Raw genomic sequence first — 21,497 nt, forward strand, 5'->3', positions numbered from 1 at the left:
CCCCGTCACCGTTAAATCAAATCAGTAGAAAAGGGGGAAAAAATAAAATAAAATCCCACCCAAGACAAAAGCCCCAGGCCATCCTCAGGTGGTTCTACAAGTTCACTAAACCTCTAAGAAACTATCCATGTAACCAGCACCAAAATCAAAAATATTTCCATCACCCCATTATCCTTGTGCCCCTTTGATGTCAATTCCCCACCAACAGCCAACCAATGATCTGCTTTCTGTTCTTCTAGAGCAGATTCACCTGTTCTAGAATTTCATGTCAATGAGTCATACAGTATGCACTCCATCGTGTCCAGCTTCCTTCACTCAGCATTACATGTATCGGCATTTTGCTCCTTTCCATTGCTGAATACCGTATGGATGTACTGCAAAGCGTTTATCCATTCTCCAGCTGAAGGGCATTTGGGTTTTTGGTTTTCCTTTTCAGTCTGGGTCCTTCAGAAGCAACTTGGACATAGTTTGGGATGCAAGGTGTTTATTGGGAACCTGTGTTTACGTCAACACCTGTGAAAAGAAGGATGGGGAAGCAGGATTGGGCAGAGGGCAAAGCAAATAGTGAGGGGCGCCTGACAAAACCCTGGTCCACATGGCAGGGACGGCAAGAGCAGGAAATTGGCCATCTGAACTGTTCAGGTGGTGGGCTAAAATGTCAGGGCCTTTATATTCCTACCTCGCTCAGTCATGAGATGAGGATTATTCTAGCAGGAAGACGAGGCAGATGCTATGCAAGCTGACCCCTGGGACCCTCCCACAGTGGGGCTGCTCATCTCTCCCCACCCATAGGGCCATTTGCAAGTTGGGGCTCTTTTGAATAAAGTTGCTATATAAATATTCATGCACAAGTCTTTGTTTTGACACACATTTTTCTTTCTCTTAGGCAAATGCATAGCAGAGGAATTGCTGGATTATGTGGTCCATGTAGGTTTAACCTTATTAAGAACTGGCAAGCCAAAGCAGTTGCTCAATTTTACATCAGCACCAGAAATGAATGAGAGTTCTCATGGCCCCACATCCTTGACAACACTTGGTATTGTCAGACTTTTCAACTCTACCCATTCTACTGGACATATACTGACATTTCAATGTAATTTTAGTTTGTATTTCCCTGGTGGTTAAGCACATTGAACAAGTTTTCATGTGCTTATTAGCCTTTATATAGTTCTTTTGTGAAGTATCTTAAAGTTTTTTGCTCATTTTTAAACACTGAGTTCATTGTCTTCTTATAATTGAGTTGTAAGAGTTCTTACATATTCTAGATAAAATTTCTTTGTTAGATACACACACTCACACACACACATACACACACACACACACACACAAGATATTTTCCTTCTATCCAGAACTATTTGTTGAAAGGACAATCTTTTCCCTACTGCATTGCCTTGGTACCTTTGTTAAAAATCAATTGACCATATTATGTGTGGATCTGTGTCTGAACTCCATATTATGTTCCAGTGAGATCTATATATATCCCTGACATCAATTCCACACTGTTTTGATTACTGTTGCTTTATAGTAAATACTGAAATCAGGGAGGATAAGTTCTCCAATGTTTTTTTTTTTTCAAAATGATTTTGACTATTGTAGGTCATTTGCACTTCAATATAATTTTAGAGACAGCTTTTCAGTTTCTATCACACAGTCCTGCTGGGATTTTGAGTGAGCATACACGAAATCTATAAGTTAATTTTGAGAAAGTGGTCTGTTCTAGTTCGCTAGCTGCCGGAATGCAACACACCAGAGACGGACTGGCTTTTAATAAAAGGGGATTTATTTTGTTGGTTCTTCAGAGGAAAGGCAGCTAACTTTCCACTGAGGTTCTTTCTTACGTGGAAGGCACGGGATGGTCTCTGCTGGTCTTCTCTCCAGGCCCCTGGGTTCCAACAACTTTCCCCGGGGTGATTTCCTTCTCCATCTCCAAGGGCCTGGGCTGCGCTACAAGTGCTGAGATGAGGAATGCCAAGTTGCTAGGCTGTGCTACGTTGCGATCTCTCATTTAAGCACCAGCCAATTAAGTCAGACGTCACTCATTGCACCAGACACGCCTCCTAGCCGACTGCAGATGTAATTGGCAACAGATGAGGTTCACGTACCATTGGCTTATGTCCGCAGCAACAAGATTAGGTATGCTCACCTGGCCAAGTTGACAACTGAATCTAACTAACACATGGTCTTTTTAAAAATACTGAATTTCCAAACCACAAACATGATATATCCTTCCATTTGTTTAGTTATTCTTTAATTACTCAAAGCAATGTTTTGTAGTTTTCAACATAGAGATCTTGCAATATTTTATTAAATTTATCTTTAGGTACTTCGTGTTTTGGGTGTCATCATTAATGGTGTTTTAAAGACAGTTTTCCTGTCTTTTCAATCTGTATATTCAGTTCATTAAAAGATAAAAGAAAAAAACCAAGTGATTATTTTAGAAGACATCAAAGTTTTTATGTACAATTTCAAACAAATTCATGGGTTAAAAGAAAACTTAGCAAGTTAGAAACAGAAGGGAACTACTTCACTTGAAAAATTAAATAGTTCTCTGAAAAGTGACCAAAAAAACAGTTTATATATAACATTTATATAATATTCAAGAGGTAACATTACAAATCAGTGAGAAAAGTATAAACTGTTAAACAAATTGGCTCCATTTGCTATCTAGACGGAATTTGATGCTTGTTTTTCCTAAAGTAATCTAAAAGTCCTAGCAACCTTTGATAAAATATCTAAACTACTTTAATAGGAAGTCAAACAGACTAAATGCCTCACCTCTAACTAGTAACATTTCAGATATATTCTATTACTTGTAAATTGATACATTCCCTATGCTGGAACAACTGACTATCTCCTGGAGGAAAAATAGACTGATTTCAAAGTGCATTTAAAAATCGAGGTATGAAAAGTAAAAGGTTGAAAAGTAGAAGAAAATATTGGAGAATATGACCTTGGAACACGGTAATATTTAAACAATAAACATTACTTTAAAAAGACAGAAAAACAAACATCATAAGGATTGATACATTTCATTATATTAATATAATTTAATATCAGCATTGACGATATTAATTTTATCTTAAAGATAAAAGATCATTGCTATATATATAACCAGTCACAAATTAGTATATATAATTTCTATTTAATGTCCAGCGAACCAGCAAATAAAAGACAAACTCAGGGGAAATTGGTAAAATACGTGCTCACAGAAGAAGAAATATAAAAGGCTACTATACACTTGAAAAGATGCTCAACCTTATCAGTAATAACTGGGGAATGTGAGCTAAAATTAATGAAATGTTATTTCATACCATACTTAAGCTGGCCAAAGCTTAAAGCCAAGCAAAGAGCAACCAGTTGGGAAAGCAGTTTGGCCATCTTGGCAATGGCTAGTAAACCCTTAAATCCCTCCTTCAGGTATTCCAGTAAAATGTTTGTTTATGTGCAATTAAGAGACATATATAAAGATGCCTGGATGTCAATTGCAGGATTTTGTCATAGTGAAAACCTGGGAACATCCTAAATGCTCACCACAAAGGAAACGAATAAACACTGAGATTCCAGCCGACAGAGATACGTGTCTCATTTGTCCTCACCTGAATCTCACCACTTGGAACAACGCCTGGCATGCAGTAGGTGTTCAATAAACACTAGGTAAGTGTACGAAGAAACGCATGTCAGGTTATTCAGAAGACAGAACAATCCTCCACCTATGACATTGATGGATCTCAAAGAAAAAAAATGCCCTGCCAAAGCATCTGCGGAGTAGAACTGCTACCAAAGCAAATTCGCAAAGCATGCAAAACGATGCTATATATATAGCTCATGCAGATCTGGGGGCTATGCAAACCGCCCAAACATAGCGGAATTCAACCACATGCTCCACGTCCAAGCCACCAGGCCGGCCCGAAGCACCCTGGTTTCCTGCTCCTTTCGCCCCCTCACTTCTGACCCCTGCTCTCTAGCCGCGTCTCTCTGCCAGCGGCCGCCACCCGCACTCGGGGGATGCCCGGCCCGCAGTCCCACAACCGCCTGGAACAGGAGCAAGCCCAGCGCAGCGGGGCCCGCAGGGACTTTGGAGGGGAAGCTTGTGCCACAAAGAGCAGACAGTTTCTAAGGAGCTTGTCTCCTGGAGTGCCTGCAGCGTCGACCTGGAAAGTACGGTACATAAAATAGGCTCTAGGTGCAAATTGAGTCCAGGACGCACACTCACATTCTAGAATCAATATTTTGGATTCTGCTTGGGCCGGGGAGGGCAACTCTTTGGCGAATACACTTTGCTTCAGCAGCCTCAGGAAGAGCGCTGGACGTAAACAGAACTTTTCCTGTTTGATCAGCGTGCTGAGAAGCCAGCGGCTCACACAGAGGGGACAGGCAGGAAATGAGCTTTACGGTGGATGAACTCACTGGGCTCAGCATTCAGCCCGATTTACAATCCAAATCACTCCTGGACAACAGAAAGAGGAGAGGAAAGTTAAAATCCTTACTTCGCGAATAAAGGGAAAACAAATTCCAAAAGGAAAGGCGTATCAGCCACAGGGATGGACTTTTCAACCTTGGCATTTCAACTTGGAATCGGATAAATATGTTCCACCCTGAGCCCTCATTTGCAGGCTTACTGCCACCTCTATTTTGGTCAGTCCTCCCTATTCTTTAAGGACACATCTGTCTCCACCACCGAATATAAATTTCTTTAAGGTCAGGGCTGGGTTTTATGCCCTCTGTGTCTAGCATAGGCTTTTGCTCGCAGCCACTTAATAAATGTGTTTTGAATAACCAACCTTCTGATATCCCAGGAGACCTGGGTCACAAGCTTTTTCCTAAACATTTTGCATGTGAAGACACATTCTTTCCACTTTAAGAACAGGGACCAGTTCCTGTTGAAGAATGCCCCCTTTCCAGGTGCAGCATATAAAAATTGCAGGATAAATGTGCCAGAAGAGAAAAGTACATTTCTAACTTCACAACCTTTTAGAACAGCTTTTGTCTTTTAAACTCTGATGTTAGACACCCACCACAACAGGCTGTCCACTTGCGGTTCCCCAGTATGAATATTCCTTCGGGAATTTCTCTGCACCTCGCCCACAAACTTCAACAATTGCCTTGAGTAGCAATGTCTGCTTTGGAAAGTTAATCCTGCAGAATGCTGGCTTCTCTGGCTTCTAATCGAAGCTTTCTATTTTACTTCTGCGGGTAACTCAAAGGGGCTGATTTTAATCTACAAAACCATATTGTCTAGGTAACAAACGCCTTAGAGATCTCTGCTTTCCTGGGCACACTTTTTATGGCAATTAAGATGCTTATGATGCAAAGATCTGAATTCCAAGGAACGTGAAATACCCACTTGAAGGGAAGAGTATCCTCTTACGAATAAGCATTCATTCCAATTAGGTTAAGCAGGCACAATTCTAAGTGCAGTCTGTCTTTCTGGAATGAATAGGTAGGCTGGTGAAATTTTCACATGAAATTGAGAAGCATCATAAAAAGCACATAAGTTTGAGAATAATGCCAAAAGATTTATAGAGGAGAAAAAATACAGAAAACATATGACAAAGGAAGGGAAATTTTAGAAAAAAAAAGAGTACATGTTAATCTACCCATTGAAAGAGTGACAATCAATGGGATCAAATTTGGAAACAGATCATTACTAATGGAAACTAGTCTTCTATTCAACAAGTATTTATTGAATGTCAGTTGCGCCATACACTATCGTAGATGCTGAGAATGACTTACAGTTTTTATGAAACATTGATTCTGTCCCTGGAGAGAGACAAAAGGGAAGGGCTAAGAAAATTAGAAATATACAATACTCATCTTCAGTTTTCTTACTTTTCTTTTTTTAATAAAAACACGTCCCCTTTCCCCACATTCAAATGTATAAGTCAGCACTCTAATTACATTCACGATGGTTTTACTACCATCACCATCATCCATTCCCAAAACTTTTCCATTACCTACTCTTCCATCCGTAAATTTCTCCCAGTCCTTTTCCACGCTCTATGGCTCATTCTCCAATTCTGGGCACCAGAATTCAAAGTTCATTCTAGGAAACAGATGTATATTTACTGGCATCACTTTTTAGTGGGAATTTAGGTCCATGTCTATTCTCCCGTTGTTATTCAGAATATAAAGCTTATCTGTTTCAATTGAAACACTTGGTTTGCTCCAGCAAAGGAAATCAGGGCCTTTTCTGTTACCCTGAAATTATCCCCCGGGTAAAGTCCCACGATTTATTATTCTTGAGGACTTGAAAGGGTAGCTTATTTAACTGTTGATTTGAAACAACTTTAGTTATAGCCAAAAAGAAAGTCACAAATTGTGTCAAATACTCCAGGGATTTACATCACGGCACAGTAAAGGAATATTTCCTTTGCGATCTGCTTCTCCAAAGACTACGGAATGCTCAGAACAATATTTGTTAACAGAAGTAAACTGATATAGTTGAGGGGGTCCAGAGCAAGGCACCAAAAGGATCCAAGGAGAGGCTTGTGCATTAAGATTAAAAGATCTGGCGTGTGCTGATTGGCTGAACAGTCGCCGAGAGGGGGTACCTGGGCACTCGATAAGAGTCTACAAATATTGAAAAGGTGTTTACACTGAAGAAGGCAAGCCCTTATGTTGCCTGCTTAGAGGTGACATAATGTGAAACAGTAAAAGGTAAAACTAAAGAAAGAATAGTGTAGCCAGATCATAAGGAAATATTTCCAACAAAGAATGATTATGAAGGTTTTGTCATATTAGACAAAATGAAGCATTAGATCCACTAAGACCCTAGCAGAAACAGACTCTGATTAACTTACCTAGTTTGTGAATCATTCTGTGTTACTGTCCTTTTTTTACTCTATTAGCTCTTTTTGCCTTTATTAACCTACCTCCTTCTACCCATTAACCAATTCTTCAACATCCTATGGGTCCCGCCATTGATATCATAGCTACTTCTGGCAGAATATGATTCATGTAACAAAGTCGGATAGACATGTACAAATAGAGAAGCATCTGAATAATAGCCAACTCTGCATGTGCTCCATAGGTAATATCTTTCTTAACCAAGAAGTGCCCAGTTTAGCAAGATAGACTTTTAAGAACTATAAGCTAACTTGGGATGACCCACTGTTAGAGATATAAGGTTATGCCTTCAAGATGCATGCAAACAAGTGACATGACAAACCCTGATTACATCAGATGGTGTTACCTTTCTTCATTAAAAAAATGCAATACTATTTGGCTATGTATGACATGCTTATTTTCTGTTTTCTTAAAAGCTAGATATAATTAGCAAATTTGAGTAATATTTTTCTTTTCAGAGTTTCCAAATACCCGCACTGTTGTTGTTGCTTAGAATTGATTTATTTTGAATTGCAAACTGGATTCATTTATGGTAGAGCTCTAGTTCTGATGGAAAAATGACCTTGGAACAAGTCCCACCAAAAGTCAGCCCATCTAATGTCTTTTGCCTAGTAAGACAGGTGAGCAGAGAGAGAAGGGCTTTTCCTCACACACAGGTAAGCGGCTATGTTCAATAGGATTTCTCATGTGGGGGACACTAAGTCTGAAACAGGAAGACCTTGAGATGCCAGGAACCACGATAGCATTCTAACAATACTTTGGAACGTTCTTGCTAAACTATTTTGCTAAAATTTGGGACTATGGTTATATACATATTTTTTTTTTACCTAAAAACTTCACAAGTGTAGATGATTCATCTTACAGTAATGAATGGCTGTTAGTTCTCCCATTGAATACACACTTCATTAACTACCTATGTGATCTCACACTGAGCTAGAAACAGAGAATGCCGAGATGAGTGTGATGGTTAAGTCCATGGGTCACCTTGTCCAGGTTATGGCGCCCAGTTGTTTGGCTAAGCAAGCACTGGTCTGATTGTCACGTGAGGACATTTCGTAGATGGATTTACATTATTAGTCAGTTGATTGCATCTCTGGCTGATTGCATCTAAAATCAATAGAGGAGATTGCCTCCTTATCCAGTCACATGGAAGTCTTACAGCAAGAACTGAGGATTTCAGAAGTCAGAAAGATTACTGCCTCTCCTTTAGCCAGCCAGCTTCTCCAGGGAATTTCAACCTCACCCTCATCGGAGTTTCCAGCACGTGGCCTGCCCTTGGAATTCGGATTTGCCAATCCACACTGTTACATAAGCCAATTCCCATAACAAATCCCCCCCACTCCTTCCTCCCTTCCATTGTTTCCTTCTCTCCCCCATCTGTGCTGGCGTGGGGCTGGGGGAGGTGGTGGGACTGGGTCTGGCTCTGTCGAGGGAACTGGGGCCTTGATCTCTTCGCTCCTTCCAGGTTCCTCTGTTTATACTTATAAAATAAACAGGGCTTGATCACACACATACATACCACATCCCCTATCGGGTCTCTTTCTCTGGGGAAGCCTGACTAATTCAGACGAGTGTGACATAGTTTCTGCCTTCGAAGAGCACAGGATATAATATATGAAGCCGAAAGAGAAACCCATTTATGAGACCCTAGAAGGTGCTGTGACAGGGCATTCCAGAGCAAAGAAAAGAGGCACCACATCCAAGTGAGTTTAAGGAAAGCTTCCTGAAAAAGGAGAGTTTCTCTGTTGTTATGAGTCCTTTCTGTTCTACACATACACACACACACACACACACACACACACGATGATAAATATTCACATGGAGAATTTTTAATGGGTTTATGTCATACACATACGTTATATGACATACTTTTTAAAAACAAAAATATCATAGACATCCTATGCTGGAAATCCTTTGGTACATAAACTAAGTACCCTGAAAGTGATTCAACAGCTTGATATTGATGATAAAAACAAGAACAGTATACTGCAGTACTGCAGGGAAGTTAAGATTTTCCTAGTCATAATACAAAACCTGAAACCCAGAGATAAAAGAAACTGAAAAAAAGTTTTCATTGTTCCTTTATCCATGAGAGTAGATCCTGGGGAAAGGAATGGGGAATTAAATTGTAATGAGAAAAGTAGGGAAAATATATAAAGTAAAGTAAAATATGATACAATAAAAAAAATCAGAAGAGTCTGTATATATATGATAATACACCTTGAGCTGAAAATAAGCAATTTGACAGATTGTATTATGAGCATATATAAATTCACACAAGATTAAGCTGTAAGCAGCAGATCTGGAGGCTATTTGCTGCTTATATAATGGGCAAATTATTAATATTTATAATATAAAATAGCTGATTCAAATCAATCAAAAAATGGTAAATAATAGAAAGACATGAATCACAAAGTGGAAATACTAATGGCCAACAAATATGTGAAAAGCTGCCTAACCACATGTATAATCTAGTAAGGAATGCAAATTAAAGCAGTAAGATAATACATTTGCCTAATTGACAAAAAAATTTGAAAATAGCAATAAAATTCAATGCTAGCAAAGGTATAGATTGGGGTGTTTTCATTTTCATACACAGTTGGCAATGATATCATTTGGCACAACCTTTACATAAGGAAATGTGGCAGGACATAAAATTTTTTAAATGTCTATCATTTGATCTAGCAATCTTCCAGGAATCTTGCCTACAGAAATACTAGCACACTCTGGCAAAGATATTAACTGTGCTATCTTTTAGAACAACAAAATAATTGGACATAACTTAATATTCACCAATAAGGAAACACTGTGCTAGCACTCTGATATTTTTAGCAGAAAAAAGAAAAAAAGCAGGCTATAAAACAGCATAGCATAACCACCTTTTTGTTTAAAAAACCAGAATCTGTGTGTGTATGTGTATATGTGCATGTGTGTGTCGTGTTATGTGTGTGTGTGTGTCATGTGTGTGCATGTGAGTCCATATGCATGCTGCTGTTTAGTATGCCTGTGTGTGTGTTTGTGTTGTGTGTGTGTTCTCACACAGAAAAACTTGGAAGTTCTCCATCACAGAGCCACAGTGCTAGCTCTGTGCAATGGGATTAGAATGGAAGTGAGAGCAGGGAAGGAGGACCTTCCCACTGTGCACATTTCTGTGCCCTTTGAATTTTTTGGACTCCTGATGTTCTGATATCTGAGTCATGTTTCTCTTTTTATGCTAGACCTTTAGAGAGGAAATGGTGCCATCTCCATTCTAATTCCAACATATGAGATCTTTTCTTAGGACCCTCAATTGAGGATAACCTCTGAGTTTGCAATCGCTCCACCAGTGTCCAGAGATGTTCCAGATAAAGGGGTTGGCTGTCAGGGAAGCCTGCTTCATGGAGCAATTGCAAAATAAAGAAACAGCAACACATTGCGTGGATTAAATGTCACAGTGCGGTAGCACTTCAGAGACCCACCAGAAGGTTAGATAAATAGGAGAGGAAGGACATCCTTGGCAGAAACCGCAGGATGTTAGTGACCTTTTCCATGCAGCAGTTGTCAGTCAGGAACAAGGCACACACGAGACATGGGGCAACAGGGAAGGCTGATCCGTGTTCGTTTTCTCAAATCAAAAGATTATCTCTCTGGAAGTATGTTCAACAGCTGTTACTTCTGGAGGATTTTGCTTCTTCCTTTAATTATTTAGATCTTTGTAAGAAACGTTTTTGAAGATGAGGCAATTAGAAAATTATGGTAATTTTTATTTTACCTTTTAGTTTTCCTGTAACTATTCACTTTTCTATAATAAATAAAGGCTGCTTTGTAATCAGAAAAAAAAACCCGCAGTACTTAAAATTTAACCTTTTTTTAAAGGGAAATTCTTAAGTCTCATGTTGGGGGTTGCTGTGATCCGAGAGACCTAGGTTAATTCACAGAGGCTATTTACACTGAAGTCAGCAAGCTCCCTACTTGTAAAAATGAAAACAGCATTTAGAAAGATTTAATTAACAGAAAGCGTGCTCTTTTGAAAGGAACTCCAGCCTTGGTGTCACACACTCCTGAGGTTGATTTTAGCCACAGGACCCTGGGAAGCTACCTGGAGCCTCTCAGACCCTTAGTTTCCTCATCTGTGCCCAGAGGGCCACGTTGAAGTTAAATAGCCAGTAGCTGTGCTTAAAGAAAAAGTGCATTTGCTCTGCCGATGGCTCCACAGAATGCATATGAAAACCAAGAGTTCCATAATGTTTCCCAACTTCTTGGAAACCCAAAATGAGCTGTCAGAGAGAGAATGCTGGAAACATTCCTGCCCCTGCCACCGGGCCTCTCCTACCAGCGTCCCAGGGGCCTCTGCCTCGGCATCCCAGGCCTTTGATCACTCGCCTTACTTTTTACCCTTTGAACTTCCTTGACCTTTGACTCCCTGGAGCCTTTGCTATTCACCTACATCAAGTGCAGACCCTGGAGACCCCCCACCCCCTCAGGTCTGTTCCTCCCCAGCGCCCCTCCCCAGCGCCCCCCCCTCGCCCCATTGCTGCTATCTCTCAGAAGCCCACAGAACTCCAGGAGAGCAGAAACACAAAATGCTGCCCACACACACCCCCATTACACAAATACACATGTGTGTACACACGCACTGCAGACCAACCTCTATTGTGTTTCCAAAGTTATCTCTTTCCCGTCTCCATGGAGACGGCTCCCCTCTGTAGCACGCTTAGCTTGGAGACTTTTGAAGGTCCAAAGCGTCCCTCCAGGGGCTGTCTAACTCTGGTAGTGACAGGCTCACTCACTCTCTAGCTGAGCACACGAGAGGCCCTGGGGCCTCCGACGTTCACACACACACGTATTTCCTTTCTTAATTCAAGAGAGTCTTACAGGTTCTTCTACGCCACTGGTGCTCTGAAAACCCAAATGGCACACTTCAGATTTTCAATTGCGTAGCATTGCAATATCGCAGTAGCAATTTCAAAAGTCAAGTTTATTCTCTTTCAAATGCTACAAAACATGTAGTTTGTCAAAATGTGAAATTGTCTTTTGGCTTTAACATGGGAAATACTCAGGAAAGGGAGAATAGCAAGGTGCTCTTCAAAAAGAAACAGTTCCTTCTCACCTGCTACGGTAAAAAAAAATGGCATAGTTAATTTTTTTAGCAATGCTTTGAAAAGCTGCTAGTTAAGGCATGCTCTATAATTACTATGTGACGGTACTGTTTTAATGCTCACAAGAATGCTAGGTGGTAGGTGCTCTTATTATCCCCATTTTAGAGAAAAGGAAGCTGAAGTTTTTTTTAAAGTGATTTATTCTCACTCAGGAGTTTGTGGGGGAGGTACTGGAATTTGAGGCAAGACTGCTTGGTGCAAAAGCAATATATGCATTAGAAGGTAGAAGGTTGACTAGGTTGTGGAATTCCTTAAATCTATTTCCAGCCATATGTGTTTCTCATAGTTGCCTTTCAATGATCTGCAAAGCTGCAAAATAAGTAGAAACTAAACTCAAGGCTTATGCAACACATGGGCTGTGACATTTGAATAAAGTTAGGGAAGTTCCATAATCCAGCTAGTTTCACCCTATACCAAAACCAAAGACACTACAAGAAAAGAAAAGTAACAATCACTATCTTTTATGAATATATTGCAAAAATCCTCAACAAAATATTAGCACTTTGAATCCAACAATATAAAAAAGGCTCAAATATCACAACCAAGCCCCAGGAGTACAAAGCTAGTTCACCATTCAAAATTCAATCAGTGTCATTCACCATATTAGTCAAGTAAAGAAAAAAACATACGTTCATCACAACAGATGCAGAAAAAGCACTTGAAAAAATCAACATTCAAGATGAGAGAAGACTATTTTGCTTACTTTTGAAGAGAATATCTCTCAAATGACACCAAAGGAAAGTGATGCATTGATTGCTTCAGAGAAGGAGAAGAAAGTGGAGTAGTGAGAGAGTATGAAGGAGATTTATATTGCAGATTCTTAAATATAGGGTGATAAAGACAAGCCAGGTTTATGTCCTAACTTTGTTATTAACAAAGTCCTCTTTCACTTTTATACATATTCTGGTTTGTATAATAAATTATATGATCAACCTACTCAGGTACCTTGTGGATTCGGTATTTTATGAATGTATTACTTCTTCAAAACTAAAAAAGTAAAAGTGAAATGAAAAAGAGTTAATATCCACTCATGATTAAGACTTGCAGAAAAAATAAGAATAAAGGAGATCTTCCTTAAGCATTTGAAAAAATGCTTACCACGTTAATCATAAGGTAAATTCAAACAGAAAAACTATAAGATACCACTATGCACCTATTAGAACAGGTAAAATTTTTAAAATTGCACTGGCACATGCTAGTAAAAATATGGAACAACTAGTAAGTCTCATACAATGCTTGAGGGAATGCAAAATGGTGTAGCCACATCAGGAAAGAGTTTCTCAGCATTTTATAAAACTAAACATATACCTATCATATGACTCAGCAACCCCACACCTAGCTATCTACACAAGGAAAAATGAAATTTGTGATCAAACAAAAATTATGCATGAAAATTCACAGCAGCTTCATTCATAATTGCCGAATTTTGGAAACTGCATAGATGCCCTACAAGTGGAGAATGAGCAAACAAACTGTGGTATATCTGTCCAATGGAATACTACTCAGTAACAAAAAGGAACGAAATATTGATACTTACAACAACATGCATAGATCTGAAATGCATTTTGCTAAACGAATCTAGCCAGACCCAAAAGACAACAATATTGTCTTGGAAATTGTGTCTGGGCCACTGGGGATAAATGGAGATCTATACCATCTGCCCGTTTTTTTTTCCATCAATCTAAAACTGTTCTAAAAAATAAAGTCTCTATAAATTAAGCACTAGCATCAGCAAAATGTAAATTAAAGCCATCATGAAATATACAGCATTCCATTTGTATGCCTAAAATTATGAAGACTGACAGTAAGAAATGCTGCAATGAGCAAGCATCCTACATGGCTTGTTGAGGCTATGACATGGTCCAACCACTTTGGCAGTTTCTTATAAAATTAAACCATAGCCCAGCATTGGGGATTGAGTTATGTCCCCCATAAAGACATGTCTTAAACCCTGGTCCTTGGGTATGAACCCATTTGTAGATAGGACCTTTGGAGATGTTATTACTAGTGAAGGTGTGGAGTCATCTGTGAACAGGATCTTCTAAGATTGTACTTAGATGTGGCCACACAGGTTCGTGAGGGACTTGACCCCTATGACTGGAGACCTCATGACAGAGAATATCCAGTCGCCATCAGTCGGAGTACGGCAGAAGTCTGCAGAAGCCAGAAGTAGGAACCAGAACTCAGTGGAAATCAGAGGAGCCAGACAGGAGAAGAGAGAGATGACCGTGTGATGGAGAAGTACCAAAATGCTACAGACTCAGGGAGCAAGCAAGCCCTGCCAATCCCTGATGTTGAGTTGCTAGCCTTCAAAACTGTGATATGATACATTCCTGTTGCTTAAGCCAACCCAGTGTGCGGAATCTGTCATAACAAGCAGCCTTGGCAGACTAAGAACCCTAGAAATTCTACTCCTAGGAATTTCCCAAAGAGAAATGCAAATGTATACCCACATAGGGAACTTCTTACTCCAGAGTCCATGTTCCATCCATAACATTAAGCTACTCTACATTCCCAAAAGTGTTTAAATGAAACAAACTCTAACATTATCCCTTTCACTTTAAGTACTGTATGCAAAGCTGTGATTACCTGATATAACCTGGAGTGCAGCCTCTGAGCAGAAAGTTTTGAAAAGATGACATTAAAAGGAGTTCTAGATAACGCCAAGAACTTTGAAACTTATGGAAACATGATTGTGAATTACCTGTGCCTACAACTCAATCACAGAAAGTTATGAGATCTTCTATCTGCCGAGGTAAAGAAACAAAGGAAGTACATTCCAGGTTTTACAAAGAAAATAGCGCACGAGTGGCAATTTTGAAGAATCAAGAATCCAAGTTTTCTTAGTCTTAAGTGCTAAGACAATGCAGCATCAAGTTCCCCCACTCTCTACAAGATTGCAGCCCCATTACAAAGCCAAGTGGCTGAGATGCAGTTTGGTGAAGAGTGTATTAAGATGAGCCATTTATACTGTGGCATAGCACTAGGAACAATCAACAAAATATTGTAAACTGGTGTTGTTAAAATGGATAATTATGTGGAGTGTATTACAGATTCCTTATTACTATAGCATCAGATTTAATTTCACTCATCTCAGCTGCCCAGTGGGAAAAGAGAAAAGTTCTGCAGTAGCTCCTCTTCCTGGCACTGTTCAGAAATAACAATGGTCCCTGCAGGGTGTCCACAAGAAAGGGAGTTCCTGTGGCTGGAGCCTGCTGCTAAGGAGCCCTGGGGCAGGAGTTCACTCCCACTTCAAGGCAGGAGTGTCAGCCACACTCCGGTCTCAGACCACAGCTGGGGCCCTAGGCGCGGGTCGCTTTCACTTCCCACCTGGGACACCTGGGCCCAAGATAATAGTGATGAGATAAAATAGTTTTAGCTACTTGTTGAATAAACTCTTCTCCTAGAGATGATATTGCATTGCTAGACATATTTTGAACTACAGACCTTCCTTGATGAGATTTGTATAAATTGAGGATCATTTCACTAGTTTTCACTTGAGTCCCCGCATCCAAATTTTCCACATAAGCTTCCAATGGATGTACAAGAATTCCTAATTCACTCCCTGGCCTATTTCTATTGGTACTGAAATTGATAAATACTTTAGGGTCCACTTACTTAAAACTTTACAGAGCATCTTGTTGTTCGAATTTCATAGATCAGTAAATCATATTCTTTCATTCATGCTGATGGAATATTGACTTCATGCTGGGACAGAGAAGAAATGGGCACAAGCTCTCTTGAAAATATTTCAACCTTTTAAATATTTCTTTGTAGTCATAGTTCAAGGAATGTGAGAAATGCTATATGGTGCCTAGGTATTGCAAGAATTTTTCTGGTCTGCTTTAAAGAAGTCATATAGTATCACACCTGCCATAAAAACTCTATCTGGGATTGAGAAATGATGGGTGAGGTGGAAAAATTATAAAAGAAACACTGAAAAATAAGCCTGACTATTTATAGTTCATACTGAACTCATGAATTGTTCAAAGCAAATACTGTGCTACTAACATTTGTTCTAAAATCGTGGAAGTCTGGAAATAAACACATCATAAATCACATCTTCAAATACTGCATGGGGAAAAATTAGATGAAAGTAATTAGGGAGGGAAGTTGCATAAAGAAATATTTACTTTCTTTGTCTTCTTTAAGTTTCTCAAAAATATTTTCAGACTAACCTTCTAAAAGTGAATAGGTTGCCATTATAAAATAGAAACTTTTCCTTCATTTCATGAAAGAGTGATCTGGAATTCAGAAATGCACTATATCCTGAATTGTAATGAAGATCAAATTTCTTATTATTTTCTATTTTCTTAAAAACCACCAGTAAAATTGTCTCATCTAAAGGAAAATAGTGGGACAATTTTAAAGTGCATCAGATTTAATTTTAAAAATGCAGAGAGTTAAACTAAAATAGTGATTTTTTTTTTTTACTGAGTTGACTTCAAACCATGGGATTTGGGAGAAAAAATACCCAGCTCTGAGGTAGTCACAGGGCTAGTGCTTTCCTCTACATAATTCCTTTCTTTTGCGAATTTAAAAATGCTCAACAAGTATCAATGAATTATGCCTAAAAACGAAGTGTTGTTTTAAAATCTTATTTTCAGACTCCCAGATTAAGACCAATGCTAAGATTCATTATGTCTCTGCCCAAAGTCTTAAGTGAAATGAGGGAGGTACCAATTCTGGTGAATTCCTGGTTATCAGCAGGATAATTACTTTAATTAAAGTCCCACTGTTTGATTGTCAATCATGTTCTAATAATCTGGATTTCAAAGAAAAGATAGTTTATTTAAGATCTTAAAAGGCACGTGACATTTAAAACAAAAACAAATTTTTAAAATGTTATCCGATCATTCCGCAGCGTCCCTAGGTAATTGTTTTATGATGATATTTAGCCATTCTGAATATTTGCCACCCAGCCTTTGTGAGAAATTGTGATCTTCATCAGTGAGGAGGCAATTACATGCTGTTATTTGGGAACAAGCTTGATCAGGGATCTTGTCACCCAGGAAACCTCTGGCAGCAGTCGCCGTCCTTTCCAGCTGGGAAACAGATAACAGAATCTGTCCAGTCTAACGTGATTAGAAACCAAGCAAACTCTGGCTTCCCTTGCGCTGCACTCCCCCACAGGCTGAATTATAGCTCTCCTACCAGTCCCACAGCGCTGAATGATGTCATGGGATCTGCAGTTCAGCGAGATGAAAGGGATAAAGCAGAACCCGCTGGCACTAGGAAAAGCTTCCAACGCACACACAATCCGCAACACAGCTTGGGAACTGAGAGAGCTACGGATCCGGCCACTCAGTCCCAGCCTGGGAGAGCCCATCAGCGTTCCCTCACTGCAACAACCACAAAAAAAGAGGCGGAAAACAAGGAGAACCCCGTCTAACAAAAGAACGTGTGGGCTAGGAGGCGGGAGGGCAGCTACCTGCTTGAAAGTGAACTTTCTGGATATTCATGCATATACATAAACTGAGCCCTGCCTTTGATGTTTGGAACTGATCACCGATCAGATTACAGGCATTTCATCTCCCTGCTCCTCTGCCTTTGATCTGCATGGTTAATTTTATTTTCCCGGATTTGAAGTTTCGTCTGGGCTTGTGCTGACATACATTTTGGGGAAGGTGGAAGCATTCGGCATAGAAGTGCTGCCAAGGAGAAACTAAGTTGCCGAAAGGGTGAGTACTGGAAGAGCTCAGCAAGTTGCAGGTACTGCATTTTATATTTCCTTTTACTTTTCACTGCACTTCTTTGTGTATTCTCAGAAGGAAATGAATTTTAGTCAATTAAAAATAAGCCTTTCTGTAATTGATTACTGCATTACGCTACATGTATGTATCAGACTAAATACGATACTCCATGCAGTTTTAGAACAAGAGGATTTGCAATCTGTCATGCAGAATTTACTTGTAAAGGAGTTGTTCAAACAGGACAAAACAGAAGAGGGCTAACTTTAGCATGCAACTAGTGCTTCAGAACCGGAGAGCTGTAAGCTATACTTACTCTAAGTATTTACAGGTTACTTTATTTAGTGGAAGTTTACTCGATGCAAATACTTTCCTTTTTTTTTTTTTCTTACATCAAAGACTAACTTGCAGCTCTTGCAATACTGTTTATTTAGTTTATTTATTCTCTCAGTTAAAAGATGTAAACCGATTAAAAACACTTCCTTATGCATTTTGTATACTCAAGGAAATTACTAAAAAGGCATTCAATTAAAACCTTTTATGTGTAAAACTGAAGAACTGAAGACAGTGAGGGTAAAGTTTGGGTAAAAATACTGTGGTAAATTTCTGTAACCTTTGGAAATAACATCAGCCTTATTTACAGAAACATTCACAGTATTAATATTTCTTAATTAACATTTATCTTAAATTTATAGTGACAGCTGTTGTAAGTTGAAATATGCCTACTGTTTATGAAAACTGTCTGAGTAATCAACACTTATTTTACAGTTTTTCAGTCACATTTTCACTGTGGTTGATGCCCAGCATGGTAAATCCAAATTACATTGCTGTGCTGCATTTGAAAGTTAACTGTTAATTCTTGGTTGATTCACTGAGCACGCGCGCGCGCGCGCACACACACACACACACACACACACACACACACACACATGCATGAACCCAGAATAAAATCTCTACATTAAGATGCAAGAGCTTACTAAGGTATGAAACTATGAACTCCATCTTCATGCTGATTCATTTTAATATTTTAGTGCAAAGTTTATTGGGGCAAAATATTGAATTATCATCACAATAGTCTATTTTATGCTAGGGGAACCACAAGGAAATTGTAAGTGATAAGACCAGTTAGCCTTTAGTCTGAAATCCTGATGAAACAAGAACCAGCTAATGAGTCTCATTTCATATGTAATTAATTTTTCAGAGCCAATTAATTAAAATTACTTTCTAAGCTTTCTTTCTGCTATTAGAAGGAGGGTAATTAGCAATGTTTGTTTAATTTTAAAATGTGGACAGTTAAGTGGAGTATTTAAAGCCATGCTAAACTGACTGTATTTTTAAAGTGTGCCAGTAAGAATCTAATCTAAAAAAGATTTAAATGGTGCTTTTAGTCATGCCAAGAGAAGCATTTAAATTTTTATTCTCCTAACAGCAGAACAAATCATGCTCACAATATCCTGGAGTATCAGTTTAGATTGATTTTTTAATTTGTTTACTTAACAAGTCCTCTTTAAATCACAAAAGCAGTACTAATGTTCTCATTCAGATAAAGAAAATTAACATTTTAAAGAAATGCCTGGAGACGATGCCTAAAGAAGTAAGGCACTGAAGAACTTGATCATTTGGTTTGTATTTGGGATTCCAAATTTTTAACACGATCATGTATTCTGCCACTCGGCTCATTTTAACAAACGCAGACACTCTTCAACACAAAACAAAGGGGAGAATTAGCAATTATCTGATTAATTTGGGCTTTGTAGAAAACTAGCTTGGGCTCGTCAAGTCCTTGAAAATCCACTTCAGTGTCTAAATCAACTCAGTTAATTGTTTACTCGTTGTGTCTCCGCTGAGAAATGAAACAGATTGTATTTGATTTTAAAAGAAAAATGGCTGTGGCTGAATGGGCAGGTGTAGTCTCAAAGGTATTTCTTAATTAATTGCCGCATGAGGATCTTGATTGTGATTTAAGTAGAGATACTCCACAGTAACTACAGAACGAAACCCTCCTATTACATTTTTCAAAGCACTTTCGTATCTGTTTTTTCAATGGCAGCTTTGTTAAGACAGAAAGCCCAAGTCTTCAAAAGACTTTTATTTCTAGTCCTGGTTCTGTCACTGATTAGCTATGTGACCTTAAGCTAGTCCCTTCAATACTCAGTTTTCTCATGTGTGAAATAAGGGAGTTGGTCAGATCATCTTTCTGAAATAAGCAGTGCTGGTATTTTTACAGCCATTTAACAGACAAGGAAACCAAGACTGTAGAAAAATAACTTGACTCTCTTACCTGAGGTTGCATGACTAGTTTTTCTAAGTTCTAGTCCAGTGTTTCTTCCAGTCCACCACACTTGGTCTACTTTCCAACAGCTGCTTTTAAAAAAAATGCAGAGTGGCTGACCCGAGAACAATGCTAGTTTGAGAGTTAAGATAGCCACTTCCTATTGCAGTGTGTCTTTTAGTTTCCAAGACAGATATGTCAGTCAACTGGATTAGTCTGATTTTTCTCTCAACTGTCCCTCTTGCATCTGTCTTTCTAAGCTGTCTAAATGCTATTACCACTGTCTAATTTATGACAGTATATAAACAATATTCACAAAAATTTAATTTACCAATGCAATGTGGGTTTATGTATATTTGTGTGTCTGTCTGTGTGTGTATGCATATACACATCTTTGTGTTTTCAAGGCATTACTGTTTCCTTAGAAGTTGCCATTGGAAGCCATAAAAAGTTTAATAGTTAATTAAAGGTCATTATTCCTCAAGGGAGATTCCCAGTGGCACTTTGTGAGATTCAGTTTGCAAATTCTACATGGTGTGTGTTCTATACTATGGTTTGATTACATTAAAAATTCTTAGACCTGTTTTCAATAATTGTTTTTTTTTCCTTTCTTGGAAAAAAATCATATTTCTTGTGAAAAAAAATAAAGTAAATTTAGTTGTTGATTATAAATTATACACATAAACACTGCTCTTGAAGCTAAATAGCTGTCACTTACAATGTTTTATTATTCCCTTAAAGTTTAATATCTTTCTAAAGATTCCAGATTCTTACTGATTGACATTCACTAATATTTATTAAGGACTTACATGCCAGAAACTCCAACGGTAATTTTATAAATACTGTCTCATTTACATTTACAGCAAATCAGTTTGTCATCTCCATTCTGAGAATGAGGGAAGTGAATTTTGGAGGAGCTAAATAATGTGTACAAGCTTCAGAAGCGGCAGAACTAGATTTGATCCCCAGTCTACTTGATTTCTGGTTTGGGGCTCTTTTGTTCTAGGACTAGGCAACTAATTCTTTCTATTATAACAATGACATAGAGACTGTTCGCAAAAATTATAGCCAAATTTTTGGGCAAAAAAAATGGGCTCCTTTTTTTTTTTCTTTCAATATCTTATTTGAAAACAATAAAACTTTTGGTGGAGTTTTCCATTAGGTGGCATAGAGTCTTAAATCATAAAGAAACTCAAGCCATAGTCCGTACTTCTTCTGCTTTAGGACTGGACCTAATTCAAGGATCCACCCTTGGTTTGGTTTGACTCTTTCCTCTGTGATGTCAAGGCCATTCCCAGATATCCTGGGCAAATCAATCATTGGGTTCCACTTTCAAGAATAATTTGTCAGTGGCTGTTAGAGGAATGATTGAGAGTTGTGAACGGATGGCAGAAGGAGACTCCCTGGAGGCCTTGCTTGATTTCTCCTCTTGTCGCAAGCCATTCAGCTTTAGCAACAAAATTGTCTGCCTTACCCCACCAACTTGCTGAAGGCATGACTCAACTCAGAAGTTACCAGAACTCCTGTCCTTAGATTTAGAAGGTAGTTAGC

At 38.8% G+C, this 21,497-nt stretch overlaps 1 protein-coding gene and 1 long non-coding RNA gene across 7 annotated transcripts in view; one reads left to right on the forward strand and one right to left on the reverse strand.

Annotated features, from left to right (window-relative positions):
- Positions 1–1,765: 1,765 nt before the first annotated feature.
- Positions 1,766–20,272, reverse strand: LOC143681646 (uncharacterized). Of its 3 annotated transcripts, none has more exons than XR_013174762.1 (5): positions 19,956–20,272; positions 5,955–6,043; positions 4,214–4,447; positions 3,597–3,650; positions 1,766–2,065 (listed from the first exon to the last, which is right to left on the reverse strand). It is a non-coding gene; the product is annotated as an uncharacterized LOC143681646 (long non-coding RNA). The 3 variants fall into 3 exon arrangements; XR_013174764.1 differs by lacking the exon at positions 19,956–20,272 and adding an exon at positions 11,474–11,613; XR_013174763.1 differs by lacking the exon at positions 3,597–3,650.
- The window catches only part of TNFRSF19 (TNF receptor superfamily member 19), a 71,012-nt gene continuing 66,644 nt past the window's right edge, over positions 17,130–21,497 (forward strand). Inside the window, exon 1 of one of the 4 annotated variants that reach the window (XM_077158846.1) lies at positions 17,130–17,696. The gene's annotated coding sequence lies outside the window, so the exon portion shown is untranslated. Of the gene's footprint in view, positions 17,697–18,466; positions 18,656–21,497 lie in introns of those variants that run through there. The other 3 variants (XM_077158844.1, XM_077158848.1, XM_077158847.1) reach the window with 3 other exon arrangements.

This window comes from Tamandua tetradactyla, chromosome 4 (assembly GCF_023851605.1).
Source record: "Tamandua tetradactyla isolate mTamTet1 chromosome 4, mTamTet1.pri, whole genome shotgun sequence".
Classification (NCBI taxonomy): domain Eukaryota; kingdom Metazoa; phylum Chordata; class Mammalia; order Pilosa; family Myrmecophagidae; genus Tamandua; species Tamandua tetradactyla.